Source organism: Hylobates moloch, unplaced genomic scaffold (genome assembly GCF_009828535.3).
Source record: "Hylobates moloch isolate HMO894 unplaced genomic scaffold, HMol_V3 SCAFFOLD_12, whole genome shotgun sequence".
Taxonomy (NCBI): Eukaryota; Metazoa; Chordata; class Mammalia; order Primates; family Hylobatidae; genus Hylobates; species Hylobates moloch.
In genome coordinates this window covers 44,770,203-44,776,793 of record NW_026652287.1, presented here as the reverse complement: position 1 = coordinate 44,776,793, position 6,591 = coordinate 44,770,203, and the positions used below count along the sequence as shown (strand labels likewise).

At 43.0% G+C, this 6,591-nt stretch overlaps 2 pseudogenes; both read right to left on the bottom strand.

Moving 5' to 3' along the window:
- LOC116814524 (zinc finger protein 20-like) overlaps positions 1-2,051 on the bottom strand; it is a 12,423-nt pseudogene extending 10,372 nt beyond the window's left edge.
- A 1,722-nt stretch (positions 2,052-3,773) lies between these two features.
- The window catches only part of LOC116479509 (zinc finger protein 491-like), a 4,392-nt pseudogene continuing 1,574 nt past the window's right edge, over positions 3,774-6,591 (bottom strand).

Genomic DNA, 6,591 nt, shown 5'->3' with positions numbered 1-6,591 from the left:
TTTGGTTGTTCAGGTTGATCTCAAACTCCTGAGCTTAAGTGATCCTCCAGCCTCAGCCTCCCAAAGTGTTGGGATTACAGGTGTGAGCCTGGCCTCTTGGGCATCTTCATTGCTCCACACCTTACAATGATAAATTCAATATTCCATGAATATTGCCTGGAGAAATTAGCACAGCCATAACTTGTGATAAGGCAAATCAGGTGTTGAAATTTGAACGTTCCTGGAAACTTCATTTAATAAACCTAATTTCGCTTATGTGTGAAAGTACTCATACATATTCATTGTTCAGACATAGATAACCATGGCAAGAAGATGAGGTGCTATGAAAAACTATGTTGGGACAACAGCTACTATCAAGGATTATCGTTAGCAAACCAGGACACATGGTCAGATGATTTCTGAGGCAGTTTTGTACCTTATATAAAGGTAGAAAGTGTTGGAACTAGAAGACATCGAGCTGGAGTCAGTTGCAGAATTGATGCTTTGCTTGGTACGTGGGGGACACTTCTCAGATATTTGCATTTGGTCACAGAAGTATTCTGTGTTGTGTGAGAGCAGAGGAAAAAGAGTGACCTTTTTTCCACTCTTAAGTCTCAGCACAACTCAGAAATCCAGTCCCCCAGACAGGATGTGTGGATGTTAAAGTCGCCCTCACCACAAGAGGGAGCTTCATTGACTTCCCCTATCTGGAAAATGGCTCAAAGTTGTTTTCTAAAGGACTTTTTAATGTAAGGCATGTCAGTTGTTAGAAATAAAGGTAGGACAGGTATGGTGGCTCACACCAGTAATCCCAGCACTTTGGAAGGCCAAGGTAGGAGGATCGCTTGAGGCCAGGAGTTTGAGACCAGCCTGGGCAACATAGTGGGACCCTGTCTCTACCAAAAAAAGAAAAAAAGGTAACATCACTGAATTTGGTTTCATTTACATGATTTTTCTTTTCTTTTTTCTTTTTTTTTTTTGACAAGGTCTTGCTCTGTCACCCAGGCTGGAGTACAGTAGCTCACTGCAGCCTTGATCTTCCGGACTCAAGCAATTCTCCCACCTCAGCCTCCCAAGTAGCTGGGACCACAGGTGTGCGCCACCACGCCCAGCAAATTTTTGTATTTTTTGTACAGATGGGGTTTCACCGTGTTGCCCAGGCTGCTCTCCAACTCCTGGCCTCAAGTGATCCTCCCACCTTAGCTTCCTAAAGTGCTAGGATTACAGGTTCTGAGGCACCATGCCTGACCAATTTAACTTTTCATAGATTGATTTTTAAAAAGTAATGAACCTGGCTGGGCATAGTGGTTATGCCTGTAATCCCAGAACTTTGGGAGGCCGAGGTGGGTGGATCACCTGAGGTTGGGAGTTCGAGACCAGCCTAGCCAACATGGTGAAACCCCATGTCTACTAAAAATACAAAAATTAGCTGAGTGTGGTGGTACATGCCTGTAATCCCAGCTACTCAGGAGTCTGAAGCAGGAGAATTGCTTGAACCCAGAAGGTGGAGGTTGCAGTGAGCCGAGATTGCACCACTGTACTCCAGCCTGGGCAGCGACAAAGCGAGACTCTGTCTCAAAAAAAAGAAAAAGAAAAAGAAAAAGCAATAAACCCTGCGAAATTTGATTGGATTTCCCAGATCCTAAAAAGTGCAGTGTAACAAAAAACTGAATGAAAAGAAGTAGGACTAACTGAGGTGAGAGGAAGAACCCTCTGTGGAGGTGACATTTGAGGTGACCTGTATTAGTATAAAGGAAATGTTAAAATGAAAATTATGGGAGGCCATTGTTTTGGACTGAGCTTCTGCACTAGGCACTTAGAAACCAGACCAGACCAAAATGGAGTCACTCATGCTAAATGCCACATAACGAAACTGAAACTTAAAGGAAGCGAATAGATCCCTATATATATGAGTTTGTCCATTGAAAACCAGTTCAGTTTCCTGTTGGCCAGACTAGTCTCGATTTGAGAAACATCAAGACACCTCCATAGTCAAGGCTAATAATGTCCAGGCTGTGTCCCATTCAGCACCTAAACCTGCACCTCTAGTGTTCCTTACCTTCACTGGCCATCCCAACACAGTGCCTGCCTCCTGTAGAAAATCACATCTGGAGTGAAGTGGGTGGCGTTGTTTGTACTCTAACCAAACTCTCAGAGTGCATTTGGCCTTCAAGGGAGAAGGATGAGGCCGTGTTTGGTTTCAGACACACCTAACTCTGTATTACCATCTCTTTCTTGATCTAAGCGACACTCTGTAAAAACTGACAGGCAATGGGCTGGGTGCAGTAGCTCACGCCTGTAATCCCAGCACTTTGGGAGGCCGCGGCGGGTGGATCACAAGGTCAGGAGTTCAAGACTAGCCTGGCCAACATGGTGAAACTCCGTCTCTACTAAAAATACAAAAATTAGCCAGGTGTGGTCGCAGGCACCTGTAATCCCAGCTACTTGGGAGGCTGAGGCAGGACAATAGCTTGAACCCAGGAGGCAGAGGTTGCAGTGAGCCAAGATCGTGCCACTGCACTCCAGCCTGGGTGACAAAGTGAGACTCCATCTCAAAAAAAAAAAAAAAAATGACAGGCAATGACAGTACCTTTCACTTATGTTGATACGTAATCTGGGGATGGATGTGTCATCTGCACATAGAGTCAGGGGTTGGTCACTCATTGCTGCTCTTCCTGTGGTACCAGGTTTTGACTCTAGGGAGTTTCAAACAGGCTTCTCTGAAAAAGAGTTTGGCTGGTACTTCAAAAAAGTGATTGGATTGTTCCATGCCACTGTATAATATATAAAACTAACTTTTCCATGTTGCCTATTACTCTACAGTGGTGGCACAAAAGGGTTGCTGAACTCCTGTTCAAGATCAGCCTGGACAACATGGTGAAACCTTGTCTCTAAAAAAAAAATACAAAAATTAGCTGGGCATGGTCGCAGCTACTTGGGAGGCTAAGGTGGTGGGAGGATCGCTTGAGCCCAGGAGGTGGAGATTGCAGTGAGCCGAGATCACGCCACTGCACTCCACATTGTCTGGGTGATAGAATGAGACCCTGTGTCAAAAAGAAAAAAGAGGGTTACATCAAGAGCATATTATCTGAGCAAGAAAGGCTTGACTGGAATAGCGATGCTGACTTTTATCCTTCCTAGGCGTGCATTCAGACAGTTACATCAATATATTGACCGCATTTGACTCAGTAAGGACATTTCTTTAAAGGTATTATACAGCTTCCTAAGGAGTAAGTGACTTTATATATTTTTAACTGGAGCATTTTGTGGCACAGTGTTCATACACTGTAAGAAATATCTCAGGTTTTGGAGAATAAGTAAAACAAAAACAGGTCCACAAGTCTGGGAGCTGCCTCCCCTCACCGCCAGGCCAAATCTTAAGCCTTTGGAGAGACACATGTCAGACACCTGCAGTGTGAAACAGTGCTCCTCAGTGACCATGATGGAGCAGGACAAAAACGAGGGCATTCTGTAACCACATCCCTAGATGGGATAGAAGAAAACATATTTCAAATCATAAAAATAACCAAAAATTCCAATTCCCCTCTTCTCATAATGTGACTGACCAGCAATTGTCTTCAATTTGGTTTAACTCCAATCCATTCTTTCTCCTTCTAGGTGAGAACTACTATGATTAGCAGTGGTACAATTAAGTTCACATCCTGACAGCATCCAATATACAAAAATGACTCACCTCCTTGAATAGAGAACAATGCACCTAAAACAGAAATCCTGTAAGAAATTCTACGGAGAACCCTCTTATTGATATGTCCTGCAGTCATTTATGGCTTGCGGTCATATTTATTACTACAATTTATTACATCCTCTTTGACAACAGTTTTTTTAATACTGGTGGTTTTGGGCAAGAGAGCACTGATAACAGCAAGATTTAACTTCGGAGATTATAAAAGAATGACAAATTATGGTCAAGATAAAAATTGTGGCTGGGAACAGTGGCTCACGCCTATAATGTCAGCACTTTGGAAGACTGAGACAGGAGGATTGCTTTGGCCCAGGAGTTGGAGACTAGCCTGGGGAGCATAACAAGACCTCCTCTGTACTAAAAATTAAAAAAAAAATTATCCAGGCATGATGGTGCACACCTGTAGTCCCAGCGACTCAGGAGGCTGAGGGAGGAGGATTGCTTAAGCCCAGGAGCTCAGAGCTGCAATGAGCTATGATTGCACCACTGCATTCCAGCCTGGGTTATAGAGCAAGACCCTGTCTCAAAAAAAAAAAAAAGATAAAAATTATAAGTAGATATGCCTGAAATGTGTAATTTACATCTCGAAATAAATGAGGTTTATACACATGGTGATATTGACTCACAATATCAAACAAATAACTTGGTAACAGTATACATTTGATCTGATCCATGTTGACAAGGGATATTTTAATAGAGCTTCTCAGTATACAAAAAAAAGATAACAACATTTGTAAGTACACAACTGAAAAACAATGAATAAATTTTTTTTTTTTCGAGACAGAGTCTTGCTGTGTCACCCAGGCTGGAGTGCAGTGGCGTGATCTTGGCTCACTGCAACCTCCGCCTCCCAGGTTCAGGCGATTCTCCTGCCTCAGCCTCCCGAGTAGCTGGGATTACAGGCATCCGCCACCACACCCAGCTAATTTTGGTACTTTTAGTAGAGATGGGGTTTCACCGTGTTGGCCAGGCTGGTCTCAAACTCCTGACCTCGTGATCCGCCCACCTCGGCCTCCCAAAGCGCTGGGGTTACAGGCGTGAGCCACTGCACCCAGCTGAATAAACTATTTTTAAGAAATATGTACAGAAATCTTTGCTCCCTCAAAAGTACACATTGTCAATCACATATAATCAAAGATAACTGAAAATGAACTGACGCATTACATTCTCCTGTGGATAACAGGAAACACTGGACATTTCCTGACCAGAGCAAGGTGTTACTTCTCACACGAGAGTCCTAGATGAGACCAGTCACTGCACAGGGCAGCAGAGCTCTCACCAAGTTGGTTCTGATGGCAGCATAGTAAGCTGTCAGGCTGAATCAAGAACAAGGTCACTACCAGCAGGAACAAAGGTGCATGTAAACAAATCACACCTCCTACCAACTCAATCTGCAGACTAAGAGAGTTGAGCATCAGAGAACATTCCCCACCCATGACAGTCCTCATTCTTTCTCTGGTATGGACATTACAATACTTAAAGAAAAACCAAACTGTAGATAGAACTTGAATGTGGAGCTTCTGGGGACATCTTTGGAAACCTACACCTCTGAGAAAAGGAAAGTCGAGATTCGGAGGATACTCTCGATTGACAAGCAAGAGAATCAGGAAAATGGGCTAGAATCAGGGGGCCACACAGCCCATGTGAATGTGGCTGGCTCTAAAATGTGACTAAGGCCTTCCTCATGTCTGCCTTCGAAATCATATGTAAGCTAGGCCACTGATGAATCCCAGTGTGGCATCACCTAACTCCATCTCTACATTTATTGCTTTCCTTTATTGAGACCTCAAGCTGGGAGGGATGCTTGAAGCCAGGAGTTCAAGACCAACCTGGACAAGATAGTGAGACCCTGTCTCTACAAAAATAAAAATTAAAAAGTAGCATTTCTCTCATATATTAATAGTGTGAGTTCTTTCATGTTTTCGACAGTAACTGGAATGAATGAAGGCTTTCCCGCATTCCTTACATTGGTAAGGTTTCTCTCCAGTGTGAATTCTTGCATATATTCCAATATACATGGAACAAGTGAAGGCTTTCCCACAATGCTTACATTCATAAGGTTTTTCTCCAGTGTGAGTCCTTTCATGTCTATGAAAGGAACGGATACAATGAAATGCTTTCCCACATTGCTTACATTCATAGGGTTTCTCACCAGTGTGAGTCCTTCCATGTATTCGAATGTACTTGGCAGATCTGAAGGCTCTCCCACATCACTTACACCCATAGGGTTTCTCTCCAGTGTGAGTCCTTTCATGATATTGAAATGAAGTGGAACAAGTGAAGGCTTTCCCACATTGCTTGCATTTGTAGGGTTTCTCTCCAGTGTGACTTCTTTCATGTCTTTGAAATGAACTGGGAGAGTAAAAGGCTTTCCCACATATCTTACATTTATGAAGCCTCTCTCCAGTGTGCATTCTCATGTGTCTTTGAAAGCTTCTAAGGTGAGATAATGCTTTCCCACATAGTTTACATTCATAAGGTTTTTCTCTTGTGTGGGTCCTTTCATGCCTGTGAAAAGAACTGGGACAATTGAAGGCTGTCGCACATTCCTTACATTTATACGGCTTCTCTCCTGTGTGTGTCCTTTCATGTCTGTGAAAGGAACTGGAAAAATTGAATGATTTCCCATACTACTTACATTCATATGGCTTCTCCCCAGTGTGAGTTCTTTCATGGATTCAAACAGAACTGTGCCAAATGAAGGCTTTACCACATTGTTTACATTCATATGGTTTCTCTCCAGTGTGAGTTCGTTCATGGGTAAGGTATAAACTGAGACAATCCATGGCTTCCCACAAAACTTACATTTATAAGGTCCATCTCCACTGTGCATTACCATGTCTTCAAATGCTTGCAGGAGAAATGAAATATTTTCCACATTCCTTACAATCAAAAGGTTTCTCTCTAGT